The sequence below is a fragment of the Gavialis gangeticus genome, unplaced genomic scaffold (assembly GCF_001723915.1).
Source record: "Gavialis gangeticus isolate Ggan-Ray unplaced genomic scaffold, GavGan_comp1, whole genome shotgun sequence".
NCBI classification, from domain to species: domain Eukaryota; kingdom Metazoa; phylum Chordata; order Crocodylia; family Gavialidae; genus Gavialis; species Gavialis gangeticus.
This window is the reverse complement of record NW_017729032.1, coordinates 9,099,730-9,114,796: the sequence shown is the minus strand read 5'-3', so window position 1 is coordinate 9,114,796 and position 15,067 is coordinate 9,099,730. Positions and strand designations below refer to the sequence as shown.

Sequence of the window (15,067 nt, the reverse complement as noted above, 5' to 3'; positions counted from 1 at the left end):
CCTTCTATGCAGCACTGGTGAGGCCACATCTGGAGTACTGTGTTCAGTGGGCCCCCCACTACAGAAAGACAAATTGGAGAGAGTCCAGCAGAGAGCAACAAAAATGGTGAGGGACCTGGGGGCCATGACTTATGAGGGAAGAGTAGGGGAACTGGGCTTATTTAGTCTAGAGAAGAGGAGACTGAGAGGGGATTTAATACCAGCCTTCAACTACCTGAAGGGAGGCTCTAAATCTAGACAGTTCTCAGCCCTGGTAGATTACAGAACAAGAAGCAACAAAGAAAGTCTCAAGTTGCAGCAAGGGAAGTATAGATTAGATATCAGGAAGAATTGTTCTCACTAGGAGGGTAGTAAAACACCGGACCAGGGTACTCAGAGAGGTGGTGGACTCTTCAACATTGGAAGTTTTTGAGACCCAGCTAGACAAAGCTTGGCTGGGATGATCTAGTTGGGGATGGTCCTACTTTGACCAGGGGGTTGGACTAGGTGACCTCCTGAGGTCCCTTCCAACCCTCATTTTACTATGATTCTGTGCCTTTTGAAAGTTAATGAAACTGATGATGAGAGGAGCCTACCATTTGTCTTCTATGATGATCCTCAACTCATCTACACAGGATGTCTTCAGCTTGTATCCAGACTGCTGTTACATTCACTGCCTTTAATCTTATGTAGTGTGACACTGTACACGTCTTTCTCTATGACAGAGAGCAGTTTGACTCATCTTCTGATGTGGCAGTCAGTAAAGTCACTCTTCTGGGTAGCCTGACAATGATTCCATGTTTACAGGCCTCAAGGAAGGGTTTCTTTTCCCTAGATTTCATTAAACAGCTGTCAGTTTTGTCCCGGTGATTTCTTTCCTTGTCTTGGTTGTCTCCTGCCACTTTCCTGCTTTTCAGCTTCTTGGATTATTACCTGTATTTCTAATATTCCTATTGGACTGATATGAATGTCAAGTTGTTGGGGCACATATGTTTCAGCAAAACTGGTACTGAGGCAGGGTGGGTCTGTTGAGGACTTTTTAAAAATGCTCTGCCAATTTGTTCTTGTGTCTGCCTCAGTTGTGAATATTCTTCCACCTTTGCTTTCATCTGGCCTATTTTCTGTCTTGAAATGTCCACATGGGGCTTTAGTCATGTGCTAAATGGCTTAAAGTAATGTCTCCTACCATAGTTTCAGCTTCAGCCTCTAAGCCTTCATTTTCTCTCTGCTTCTCTTTCCTTGGATTGCTTTCCACTGAGAAGAGAAGTGTGATCATTTTTAAATGACACCTTTCAGAATAGTAAATCCAATACCAAATACTACTATTAAGGTATTTCTATGATTGGATTCTTAATTAACATACATTGGCATATCTCTGGTGTCTGCTGTCTACTTGAAAGAGACCATTTCTAAATCTTTTGGCCAGACTCTCATGTAGCTCAGCTAAATTGCAACAGCTGACAAGCTGTCCCACTGTATCCTGGCCAGAAGAGTCAGGTCCTTAACAAAAAACAGTAAGATAATCTTGAGGCAGAGTCACTCCTTTCCACAGGTTTAATTTACATGTAAGAAGTGAAATTTGAAGCTGGGAAGCATTTGTCAAATACTAGATTGTTTCTGCAAAACAAGGACTTTTCAGTCCAGTGAGGAGTGCCAACTTCCCAAGTGGTGCATCAGTTAGCCTTAGACAAACCAGTTTACTTTACTTATGTTAATTATAAAGATTCATTCTGGGATGTTCAAAGTGACCCCCTTTCTTAGCAGTCACAATCCAGCAATTACCTGGAACAAAAGAAAATAAAAGCAAACAAGATATCTCGAGTACAATTTTAGAAGAAGTTTATTCTTAAAATTATAGCCAAACCATCCAGCAGAAAAAACTTACATTTACAGTCAACCCTGAATCCAGTGAGTATTACAAACTGTACTTCAAAGACTTTAAGGAGACTCCACTGAATTGCTGAGCAGGTGAACAGAACATATGGAAGGCAGAGTTAACATGAAATGTAAAAATATACTCATTAAGTCAAACAGGCAGGCAGGATTGCCCTTACGCTTCATCTATATTTTATCAGGTCATATGCCGGTTAGTATATTCAGAATATTCTGCATTGCTATAAGACGGAGCATGTCTGTGCTGCAAAGAAATATCATAACAAAGATGGGAAGCTTGGAGTCACAGAGAGACAGGAGGAGTCAGATCAGGAAGGAAGTGGAGCTGATGGAACTGACAGCAAATGTTATCAGCTATTAACACAATGAACTTCTTCACTCGGCTTTTGCAGAACATCATGATTATGATCTTTAGCAACAGGATATCAGAATTTGAGAAAATTCAGTGGGTACCAATCTTTCTGTCTAGGTTTTTAGACAGTTGTCTGTCACTATGGTGTCTGAGCACTAAACTGGGAAGACAGTATTTTATGTGCCTTACCGTTGAGCTGACAATTGTTCTGCCTTCAATACAGATTTAGAATTTTCTGTGCAGGGCAACTTCTGTCAACCACGCACCACTTTTTGTCATAGAATTCCACTTTTAAAGCACAACAAGAACAAGTAAATGTGGGATCTAACTCAATATAAGCCAGATACTACATCTGTATGAATGCACTATTTTCACAAGTCCTATTTTTGGTTTCAACAATTGCTGCATTCAGCAGGTATATTTATACCATTCTGTATAGTCTGGCATATGGAGCTGTGACACACTCCTGCCTTTCATGCAGGATTCTGTGATTTGTGATCTATTATCTGTAGAAGCAGGAGTATAGGACCATGGATTTTAGCTTCTTTCTAGTGAACATATGTATTAAAAAAACAACAACTTGCACTTCTGACAACTTACTTCCCTGGTGTCTGTCTGTGTCTTTACTAATTATAATTCAAAGAAGGAGATTCCATGGGCTTTTCTGAAGAGCAGGTTAGACAGACACTGGACTGGAATGGTTGAATCAGGGACAATCCTGCCTTAAGCAGCGGGTTGGACCAGATGACCTTCTGAGGTCCCTTCCACACCTACTAGTCTTATGATTCTGTAAATGCATACAATTAGCTGACATGCTATGGTCCCTTACATATGGCCGTGCAAAAATCAAGGCTATAGTTATAGTACCCAAAGACCTATGTATAAACCTTTTCAGGATAAGGGCTTGTATGAGTTTATAGGTATTAGGTTGGTTGGGTGTGTGCGCCAAAAAAACAATCAAAGACTGCTCTTTGGACATGACCCTTCTATGTAAAAGAACCACGTTTACACCAAATTCAGATCTTAGATATTTTTCAAGTGAATCAATTTTAGTTAGTGAGGTTGAAAATATCAGGGTCTTTCCTTGAAATCTGACCCATTTCTATTAAAAAAGATTCCTATTATTAAGCTGCAATTGTGAAATTTTAGATACTATAGTAAATCATAGATTTAAAAAAAATATAGGCTCAAATGGTCTACCTATTTACCCTCTAGCTCAGGGGTGGGCAAAATATGGCCTGTGGGCTGCATGTGGCCCATGGAGGGGCCTTGTTGAGGTCCATGATGGGTCCCTGAGTCCTGCCTGGCCCAGGCACTGCTCACCCCTGGTGCGTCCTGCTGCCCCCTGGGTACACAGCAGGGCTGGGGCTGCTCTGCAGACGGACTGCCTTTTTAGGCAGCCCAGGCCAAGGTGGCTCCTTCCAGCTGCTGCCACCACTGGCCCCAACACTACAGTACTGGTGGGGACCCAGCCCACCCTGCGCCTGCTCCAGACTTGCCCACCCAGGTTGAGCAGCAGCAGCAGCAGCGGCAGCGGCTGCCAGGAAGAAACTGTTGCTTGGCATGGGAGAAAAGGAGCTTGTCTTTTTCACTGCCACGGGCCCTTCCTGCTCCAGCTGCCCTGAGCCTGCACCGTGCAGGGTTGCCTTGCATCTTTGCTGCCATCACTGGTGCCCAAGTTGCCCTGTGGCTGCTCTGCACTGTCCCTGCTGCCCTGCTGGGCAGCCCAGAGGTGGCGATGATGGCAGCAGAGATGCAGGACAGCCTGGCCTGATGTGGGCTCCAGGTGACTGCAGCAGGAAGGGCCTGGCAGTGGTGAGGGGAAGAGGCCACTTTTGCCCTGTGCTGAGCAACAGTTTCTGCCTGGCTGCTACTGCTGCTGCTGCTTCTCAGCATGGGTGCATGGGTCCAGAGCAGGTGTGGGGTGGGCTAAGTCAGGGTTGTGTGTGTGAGTCCCCATCAATATCATGGGGCTGGGACCAGTGGCAGTGGCAGCTGGAAGAAGCTGCCACTGCTTGGGCTGCCTAAAAAGGCAGTTCAGCCATGGAGCCACCCCAGCTCCGCTATGTTCCCAAGGGGTAGCAGGATGCACCATGAGTAGGCAGCGCTTGGGCCAGGTGGGACAAAGGGCTAGACAAAGGCCCTCTGGCAGCAGGTCCTGCATCAGGGGGTGGAGAAGGCAGCTGGCTCCAGCATGTGGGGCTTCCCTCCCATGCTGTGGAAGTGTAGGGACCGTACGTGCATGGTGGGGCCTGCTGGCGATAAAGATGGCCCGGTGGGGGCTGTACCCCTCACAGTGATGTGCAGCACTGGCCAGAGCCACCTTGCACTGGGCACCAGCACCCTGAGTGCCCCTGCCTGCTGCTGCATCATCGGGGGGGTCCTCACACCCCACAAACACCACACACGCGCCCCCAACATACCCAATGCCCCCCACACAGCCACACCCCTTCATACTCCCCCACATCCCCAACCACACCCCCCCACAATATACAAGACTAAGAATTCATTTTTGAGTTATTATGCAATCACTTCTACATACAGTATGAAAACACAGATCATGACAACAGTATTTTTTGTAATAAAATTGAAATACGTTATAGTAGGCATTTGACTTCTAGTGTATGAATTTTTTTTCCTGTTTTTTAGATGGCACCCCCCACCCCCACAATAAAGTATTTGTGGGCGGCAAGGGGAGGGACTTCCGGTAGCAAAGGTCAGGGGTAGGGGGGAACTTCTGGTCCCAAGATGGCAACCAAGGGGCAGGGCAACTGCCAATGGGTGGGGCTACCCTCAAAAGCTCAACAAACCTCGTTTAGTGGCTCTCCACCTGAAATACTTGCCCACCCCTGCTCTACCACCTATTGATAGATACTGTGAGATTTCACAGGCACATGAATTTTAGGATTATACTCATCATTTTTGGCCATTGTCAGTTGCATAACAAAGGCCATGGATGTCTCCTTATATATTTAGCTTATTTTATGATTGAATTACAGTGTGTCTTTTAGGAAGACATCCAGTCTTGATTAGAAGACTAATTTGCTACATCTTCTGGTAGCCTGTTCCAGAGGTTATAAGAATTGAACTCATAAGGCCAAATTCTGTTTCACCTGTTAGGCATTTAATTGGATTCATGCATCTAAATGTGATCTATTCCACCCTGTTCAAGTCCCTGAAAATCCATGAATGTCTATACTTTTGTAACTTATCCTAACCTTAAGACTGAGTGATAAAAAACAGTGAGAAGGAAGAGGACCCAACCACCTTTTGCATTAACTGTTTTTTAGGGGTTTGGATTAGAATACAATTGCTTAGGAATGTAAGCCCACTTGTATGCCTAATAGGTGGAATGGTATGTGGGCTATAGTTCGTAGTCACTAGATACATTCATGAAATTGCAAGACATGTGACATACTTGTACTTAAATTTGAATTGTTGATATACTTTTTCTTAAATTAAGCCTAGACAGGGCCCCCCCTGGGGGGAGGGAATGAATCCGTGCTTTGGGGGCCCTGTGGATAGTGCCGTACAGGCCCCACCATGACTGCCATGTGTCACCACTGCTGACCACTGCTGGCTCTGCCACGGCTGAGTGTTGCCAACTCCGGCTGCTCACCCCGCCTTCCCCCTCCCCAGGCCCCACACAGGCTGATATGCTCTGAACCCTGCACACCCCTAGTGACAGCTCTGGGCCTAGATTATACAGCTGATAGCAGTAGCATAACTTGGTTGGAGGTGGGGAGTGTGGCATGACTGGGGGCAGCAGCCCAGGATGCTGTCATTTTGGGGAGGTGCAAAAATAGCCATCATCACGTTGGCAGCAAAACATGCCACCATGATTGGCACCATGGCTTCTCCTGGCATGGAGCTACTGCCTGATATCACATGGCCAGACTACTGCATTCATGCGGAGTCCCACTTCCCTTCATTAGGATCAATGCGGACAATTCACCTGCGTCTCTCAAGGCCAATTTCACAGGCTCTTTCGGTTGAGATGGGGTTGCTATTATGTGCTTGTATAGTACTCAGCACAACACAGTTTCTGATCTGATTAGGGATTTTGGGTGCTCAAGTAATGCAAATAAGAAATGTTAACTATTCAAACATCAACAATTACAAAGTGGTTATCCAAGGAAACTCTACATCTCTCATCCCTGAAGAGTCATTGGCCTGTACTGTGTGAGGGCATCACTCGATTATTTTTAGTGGAAGAAAGGACACAAAGGCCAAGCTACATTTTTTATTAAGTCTTACAAAGAAAAAGGTACTCATTAAGTCAGATGATCACATTTGCCATTTCAGAGGAAAGGGAATTAGAAAGAGAGGACACCTCATCATTCAGTGAAAATAGAAGTGTCATCTGCATATAAATGCATAGGCTTTCCACATTCAGCACCTCTGTCTATTAATAAGAAGCAAAGTATGGTAGGAGATGGAGTGCTAAGACTCAAAGCACCAGCATATCTAGACAGATGGTTATTGATAAGGACGCCCCCACAACAAGATCCTTCAGAGTAGAGAGGAGGGGAGAGGCTGAAATTAATACTGGACCAGGACACAGAAATAGCATCAGATTATGATATCAAAGTACGAGAGGAGAGGAAGAAAATTCAAGTGTTCTGTGGTGTCACAAGTTTTCTTTTTATGAACAAAAGACAACACATTTTTGAAAGGGATTTTCTTTCAGAGGAACTCTTCCGTGATCAGTAAATGAAGACAGAGCTCAGGTAATTGGATAGAAAACATACAACATTCTTTTGGAAATCGGTGGGGTTTCTTATAGACTCACAAGTTTCAGACATGACATACTGTATCTAAAAAACAATTTTGCACCCAGGTCCAAGCTGGTGATCCACAAAAACCCACCTAACTACTTAGATGCCTGAGAGGCCATAACACCTAAGCTTTCTCCAAAAATCTTACCTAGGTGCCTATATTTCTGCTCCTTTGCATGCCTAGAGCTATTGCTATCTGGCTGAGCTAAGCATGTCGGCAACTATCTTCCATCTACATGCATTTGGGATTTACAAGCTAGACATCCCTGTGTGGAAGCCCTACAAGGGGAAGCCGTCCAAGGGGCAACATTGATTTCAGTGCAGTCAACACTGATTTCCTGAAACAGGGGAGCCCTGGGTTCTGGTATCTACGCGAGACTGTTTTTGCATTTTGTCTCACAGTTCTTTAATACCAAGTGCAAGGCTGGGTAGTCAGGTTTCTCCTTCTTGCTCCTTGTCTGGCCTCACAAGTCCTACATTCTCAGTTAAGCAGTAGGAGAGCGTCAACAGGAGGAATTGAAATAAGCAGTGCCCTGGTGTTGTCTCTAGCCTAGGTCACTCTCTTGGGATGGATTTTGGGCTATGAATCTTAGTTTCATGTAGGCGCCTACATGTAATCAGGGATGCCAATAGTTTCCTAATTCCTAGGAAAAGAAATGCAAAAACCTCGTGTTGGTGTTTCCTATGGCTTGCGTGTGCTGGATCTTGTGAATTTTTATTCTGAGGCACCTACCTCTCCCCATTCAATGTGAAGGGATCTTGGCTCCCTGGCATAGACTTCTGATTTCTAATCCTGGATCCAAATGCCTAAAAGTGCAATAACACTAAGCACTGCCATGGGTTAACTCCTTTGTAGATTGGGGCTTTTACCCCCAGCTGATCCTTGAGACCAAAAATCCCTGGAGACTAGCAGCAGAAATTCTGTGACTACTTTTCTGAGTAGGTTTTCCCCTTCCTGTACTTTTTTTCCTTGGGAGGGAAGGATTTGATTCCTAAGCACATTTAAAAAGGCTAGAACCTAATAATCTTACAGTCAAGGATGGCATTAATAGTGCTGAGTTGCACTGACTATCTGGCAACAAGCCATGAATGACTTGCAAAACATATGACTCACTATTCATTCCTTCAAGGACTTGGCATACCAATGAGAAGCAAATATTTTAGAAATAGTTTGTGTTCATTCTTCAAGAAGGCAGAGATATTGCCAGCAATTTTGCTGGAGGTTGTGGCTAGGGTAGAGGAAGCTATGGTGAAGACTGGAGATACTAGGAAGTGGACATTGTAGTAATTTAACTCATACAATGAGAATGACTGTCATCAAAATAGGTAGAAATTACAACATGTATCTAACTCATTCAAATCAAGTAATCCTAACAGAAACAGTAATTACCACTGTAATGGAGTCACTTCTGTTGAGTGACAAAGCGGCACACTGATGGTGCAGAGGTGGCTGCTGGACAAAGAGACTGATCATCAAAATTAGATAAAAAATAAACAATGATTAAAGCAAGAGATGAAAATGAATCTCATGTCTAGTACATGGCTGATTCGGGTATTTTTTTCTTCCTATTTTTTACCTTGGAACTTCTTGCTCATTTGGGCTTGATTGCAAAGAAGCTGATTTACAAATACATTTTCCTGGAACTTGATTATTTAAAATAGATTTTTATTGGGAAGTTTTTCCAGGGGGTCCAGTGATAAAGAAGGGTACTGTCTGCTGTGAAATCAAGACAGCATTAGCATGAATTGGACATGTTTAGCAAGAAAGAAGGGGTAAGCTGTATCTAACTAAGCATTTCCGTACAGAGTGCTCTTTCTTTGAAGCAGATCTTGGTGTAGACCAGATGTCATGGGGAATCAAGAGTGCTGCATCCTAAAAAAAGGAGCAGGTTTTCAGAATCCCAAGGAATTTGGCAGTAGTTGTGCTTGAGGCTTAAGCTCAGTAAAATTCATCCTGGGATGGGTGATTGGGGTGGGTGTATTTTGCAACAATATTACACAAACAATCTTATTCCACAGGGGGAAATTCACTCCTCCTCACCACCACCGAGCTCTAAATGCAATTGTTTGTGTCTTTTTTTTTGCAACCACATTTTAATTAAATCCCATCATTTTTGATGTTAGCAAAGCTGAAACATTACTGACAAATGCTTCAGTGCCATCATGACTGGCTAAATTAATAGCCACAAACCTGTCAATTAATTTTAAGATACATGAAATACAGGGGAAGGATACAGGAATATAAATACAAGGACATTCCCCCCTTTTACTTATTTAAATGGAGCTAACAGAAATAGAAGTGCAGATTCACTCATTTATCAGGCATTTCTTCTTCATCTGAGGCGTCTTCAGCTATGGATGCATAGCTGATTACAGAGGCATTCATTCATATTTGATGTGAGACACAAATGCCCAGGACAACCAATCCTGAATTAACTGCTCCAAGAGAGGGCTCTAAGGGAAGAAATTTCTCTGAGGTTCCTCACAGGGTGATCTACCACTGCAGAAAAGACCAGGAAAGGAGCAGAAAAGGCTGTGGGCCCTCCTATAACAAACCACTACTCTGCATCTCCTCACCCTGTTTTCTTAGAGTTGTGGTACCTGAGACATTTGAGGGCTTCACCAACACTTATAGATGTTACATAGAGTGTAGGGATAGAAAGGGCAATGAAGCCTCAGGTCAGGTTAGCTTTTCTGCCTCAGCTCCCCATTTCTACCCTTGGTCTTTTTCCCCTCTTTAAGGGAGCTCTATATCCAACAAGGAAGGCTCTGTAGAATGGTGTGGTGGGGAGGGAGGAAGGCTGTGGCCAGTCTTGCTTCATGGCAGGGTGAGAGATCTATACATGGAAATGTCCAGAGACATAAAGAGCATAACCTGTGCCCAGGGAATGAGAAGAATGGAGAGAAAACTGTGGGTTAAATAGTACACATAGGCAGGCAAGGTTCTTTGAGTAGATGTGATATTTTTTATTAGATCAACTGAGTAGTTGGAACAAAGTTCTTAGCAGGCTTTCGGGCGCAGTCACCCTTCTTCACACATAGGGAGTCTCTGCTGTTCTGAGACTCCAAGGAATGAGAGAAGCTAAAAGTGTGGCAGGATGTCAGTCAGAATGTAAATAGGTAGAAATTAGAAAGACAAAAGGTAAAGCAGAGAAGGGAGGGTGAAGAAGGCAGGGGAAAGAAAAGGGAGACATTACAGTGATAGAATACAAGGTAGAAAAGAGGCTGTCTGTGAAAAAACATGAGACAGAATGTCAGTGAAAATATAAACAGGTAGAAATTAGAAAAACAAAAGGTAAAGAAGGGAAGGGAGGGGGAAGAAGGCAAGGGAGGGGAAAGCCAAAGGGAAATATACAAAGGCAATAATTTAAGGTAAAAAAAGAGGCATCAATGTGAAAGGAAATATATGGAAATCTTGAAGGCACGGGGCAGAAAAGTAAGGGAGAGAAGGGGATAAAAGGTAGCGGAAAAGAAGAATGCAAGACATCAGGTCAGGCAGGTACCTGGTAAATGAGATGTCAGGCAGGTTATAATGTATCATAAATCCAATATCTATATTGAGTCCATGATTTTTTGTATCCAGTAGATTTATGAAGTGAAGTTCATAGGGTCATTTATGAAAGGTATTTTGTAAGTTCCCTTTGACAATTAAAACTGATAGAACAGAGAGGGAGTAATTGTGCATGAGAAGTGTGCACCCACAGGTAACTGGGCATTCTTGTCTTGATAGATTTTCAGTATGCGTTCATTCTGGTGTGTAGTTGTTGTCTGGTTTCTCCTACATATTTTCCATCAGGGCATTTGGTGCTCTGGATGAGATATATAACAATTCTGGAGGTTCAGGTAAAAGATCCAGGAATGGTGATGGCTCTGTTGTGGGATGCAGTTATAATGGGGGTTGTGGAGATGCGTTAGCAGGTTTTGCATTTCTTGTCTGGGCATGGTCTGGCTCCATTTGGTATGTTTTGGGTCATAGGAAGTTTGCTTCTGGTGATGAGTTTAATAAGGTTTGGTGTGTGTTTAAAGGCTAGGACGGGTGGTTCTGGAAAGATGTTCAGGGAGAGAGAACTCCTGGGAAGGGAAAGCATCCACCTCATGAGGAAAGGTAAGTCCCTGCTCACAGCCAGGATGGTCGATCTTCTGGATACGGCTTTAAACTAAGATTACTGGGGGATGGGGATACATAAATTCAAATATGTCCAGGGACCAACATACAAGTAAGCCCTGTAGCTAGGGACACTGGGAGAGCCAGTCTTGTGGAAGCTAAAGAAATAGCTCTCCATCAGCAGGAGAGGAAGATGAGGGCCTCAGTAGGAGGACTCAGGTGCCTAGATACTAATGCCAGGAGCATGGGGAACAAGCAGGAGGAGCTAGCCTTCCTACTCTCCAGTGGGAATTATGATCTAGTAGGATTGCTGAGACCTGGTGGGACTCCTCACACTATTGGAACATAGCTATAGAGGGCTACACTCTGCATAGAAATGACTGGGTGGGGAAGAAAGGTGGTGATGTTGCTCTCTATGTGGAAGAGCAGTATACCTCCTTGGAGGCCGACATTGGCTCAAAAAATGAACAGCTTGAAACCCTCTGGGTTAATTAATGGGAATCAAGGACAACAAGAAGTCCTTCTTTAAGTACATAGGGAACAGGAGGAAAACAAATGGGAACAGGAGGAAGACAAATGGCAGTGTGGGGCCCTTGCTCAGCAACTCAGGAGAGCTGATTACTGGCACCCAGGAGAAAGCTGAACTCCTAAATGACTACTTCATGTTGGTCTTTCATGGGTCCAAGGGGAAAACCATGCCAAGTAGAGTACAGGATGAGCATAGTAGGAATAATCACCTTCCTACTATTGCTGTAGAATTGGTGTATGAGCGATTTAAAAAAATTAGACATATACAAGTCAGTGGGACCGGATGATCTTCATGTGAGTGTTCTGAAGGAGCTGGCCAAAGTCATTGCAGAACCACTGGAAAAACTCTTCTATAACTCATGGCACTCCAGAGAAGTCTCTGAGGACTGGAAGAAGGACATTGTTGTGCCCATCCACAAGAAGAGCAGGAGGGAGGACTCGGGTAACTATAGGCCAATCAACCTAACTTCCATTCTAGGGAAAATCCTAGGAAAATTCATCAAGGAGTCTATCTGTGATAAGCTTGCAGAAGGTAAAATTCTGAATGACAGCCAACACAGCTTTGTTGTGGGCAGGTCTTGCTTTACCAACCTCATCTCCTATGACCAGGTAACTCGCCACCTGGGCACAAGAGAGCATGTTGACATTGTATACCTTGACTTCCGAAAGGCCTTTGATCTAGTGTCCAATGATGTCCTTGTGAGAAAATTGCAGGATTGTGGGTTTAATTCCAAGACAGTCAGGTGGGTGAGAAATAGGCTGCAGGATAGGACCCAGAGAGTCACAGTGAATGGATCTGTGACATCCTGGTGAGAAGTGGGCAGTGGTGTCCCACAGGGGTCAGTGCTTGGTCCAGTACTTTTCAACAACTTTATTAATGATTTGGATGTGGGGGTCAAGTTCATGGATGACACCAAGTTATGGGAAAGCGTGGTTACACTTGAACAAAGGGTAAAGATACAGGCAGATGTACACAGCCTGGCAAGTTGGGTGGATAGGAACCTGATGCAGTTCAATGTTAAGAAATGTGAAGTGCTCCACTTTGGGACAAGCAACCCCCAACACACCTACAGGCTTGGCAGCACCAAATTGTCTAGCACCACGAATGAAAGGGACCCGAGGGTAATACTAGACCATAGTATGAATATGAGCCAGCAGTGCGATGCTGTAGCCAGTTGGGCAAATCATACTCTGTCATTCATCAATCAGTGCATCTCCAGGAAAACCAAGGAAGTGATTCTTCTGCTCTACTCAGCACTGGTCAGACTGCAGCTGGAGTACTGTGTCCAGTTCTGGGCACCGCACTTCAACAAGGATGAGGACAAGCTTGAGAGAGTCCGAAGAGGACCCACACGTATGATCAGAGTCTTTAAAGGCAAGCCATATGAGGAAAGGCTGAGGGATCTGGGACTCTTCAGGTGGAGGAAAAGAAGGCTGAGAGGGGACCTAGTAGCAGCTTACTGCTACAACAGGGGCGTACATCAAGGGCTTGGTGAGCAACTGGGCACCTAAGGGAAAACTAGCAGCAATGGCCACAGACTCCTGGAAGATCAATTCAGGCTCAACGTTAGGAAAATTTTTCACAGTCAGGGTGTCCAGACTGTGCAATAAGCTCCAGGGGTGATGCAATCACCTACTGGAAATCCTCAAGAGGAGACTAGACAGTCACTTTGCTGGGTTCAACTGACCCCCAGTTACCTTTCCTGTTTGGTGCAGGGGGCTGGACCTGATGATCTTCTGAGGTCCCTTCCAGCCTTACAATCTATGAATCTATCAATTTCTTTAAAAGCGGGGTCTTCTTCTAGGATGGGTTGCAATTGTTTGAGGATTTCGCATGTAGGTTCTGGGGAAGGGAGATATGTCACAACTTATAGTGTGCGATTTGTGGGGATTTTCTTTTTGTACTGTTGCAAATCTTCAAGTGGTATCCGGGTGGCACTTTCAAAAGTGAGATCCTTGTTGACTGAAGACCCTTCTGAGATTTGTGAGGTAGCAATTGCGGGTATTCTCTTTGCTGCAAATTTGGTGGTATTGGACAGCTTGGCTGTAAATTACAGCTTTCTTGGTGTGTGTAGGGTGATTGTTGGTTCAGTTTAGATATGTATGTTGGTCCATGGGTTTCTTATATGGTGGTTTGGGTTTTACCATCTTGAATATTTTACCATCTCTCTCACACACACACGTGCGCACACACACACACACACGCGCGCGCGCGCGCACACACACACACACACACACACAATTTTTTCCATGGAACCCAGAAATGTTCAAGCTGAACTAGACACCTGTCATGTTAGCATGTCATCCCATGGAGTTAAACTATAGCTAAGGTATATGCAAATCAAATCCGGGTCTTATAAATGGGAAGAGTCAGGCAATCTTAATAACAGGCAGCACTACCAGCCCTGGTTATAAAGTAATGAACAACGGGGTATTCTGTCTTTCTAGAACATTACCACTGATGCTTTTCAATTACAGAGATATGTGTGATAACCAGACTGAAACACGTATGCATAATTAGCTATAGAAAGATTTGATAGATTTAACGGCATCAGCAGACCAGAAGAAAAACATAATATCTATAATGCAGTGATAATTAACAATTAGAAACAGAAACTGTGTGTTATCTGCATTCTAACTGTTCTTTTAAAACACATAAAGATTCAATCCTGTGAAGTGCCAGAAAAGGGGTGATTATTGGGAGCATAATCCAAATCCATTTAAGTCAGTGGAAAGATGCTGAATACAGTGATGTCCTTTGGACCAGGCTCTCTAGGAGAGACATTGCCTGTTATAAGCTGGCCAGAGGGGACCAGCAGGCATTGGGGGTGTCCCTGTTCCCCTGAGCACTACCAGGAGTGACTAGAAATAACTGGCAGAGGGTAAGTTCAGATTAGACATCAGGAGACGCTACTTCACTGTCAGGGTGGCTAGGATCTGGAACCAACTTCCAAGTGAAGTGGTGCTGGCTCCTACCCTGGGGTCTTTAAGACAAGGCTTGACAATTACCTTGCTGGGGTCGTTTGACCCCAGTAATCTTTCCTGCCAAGGCAGGGGGGTGGACTTGATGATTGGCTCATACTAACTATGAAAACTGCTGTGGCTTAGTTATCTAAATAGATGCATAATTAACCCCTGTGGAATGAAGGAGGGGGAAGGTAGGGGAAATTAGCTGCTTGCTACCTCTTAAAAGTGTCCCTTGTGTCCTGTGTTATTTGCAGAGGCTACTATAGCCCTGGGCTCAAACATAGATGAAGAGTTTGGTCAGACAGAGTTGGTGTAATAATTGTTCATGTCAAATACATGTTAGCCAAAAATACAAGGACTGCCATTTACTGGGTCAGACCACAGATGGATCCATGGGTGACTGGTGCTTCCTGAGTTGGGGGGGCACTTGCCCCCCAGCAGCCAGTCAGCAACCAGGGGAGGAAG

The 15,067-nt window shown here is 44.4% G+C and overlaps 1 long non-coding RNA gene across 1 annotated transcript in view; it reads left to right on the top strand.

Annotated features, from left to right (window-relative positions):
* Window positions 1-13,592, top strand: part of LOC109302456 — a 19,712-nt gene extending 6,120 nt beyond the window's left edge. Inside the window, exons 3-4 of the long non-coding RNA XR_002098784.1 lie at window positions 2,895-2,899; window positions 13,510-13,592. This is a non-coding gene — a long non-coding RNA (uncharacterized LOC109302456). The remainder of the gene's footprint in view (window positions 1-2,894; window positions 2,900-13,509) is intronic.
* Window positions 13,593-15,067: the final 1,475 nt, after the last annotated feature.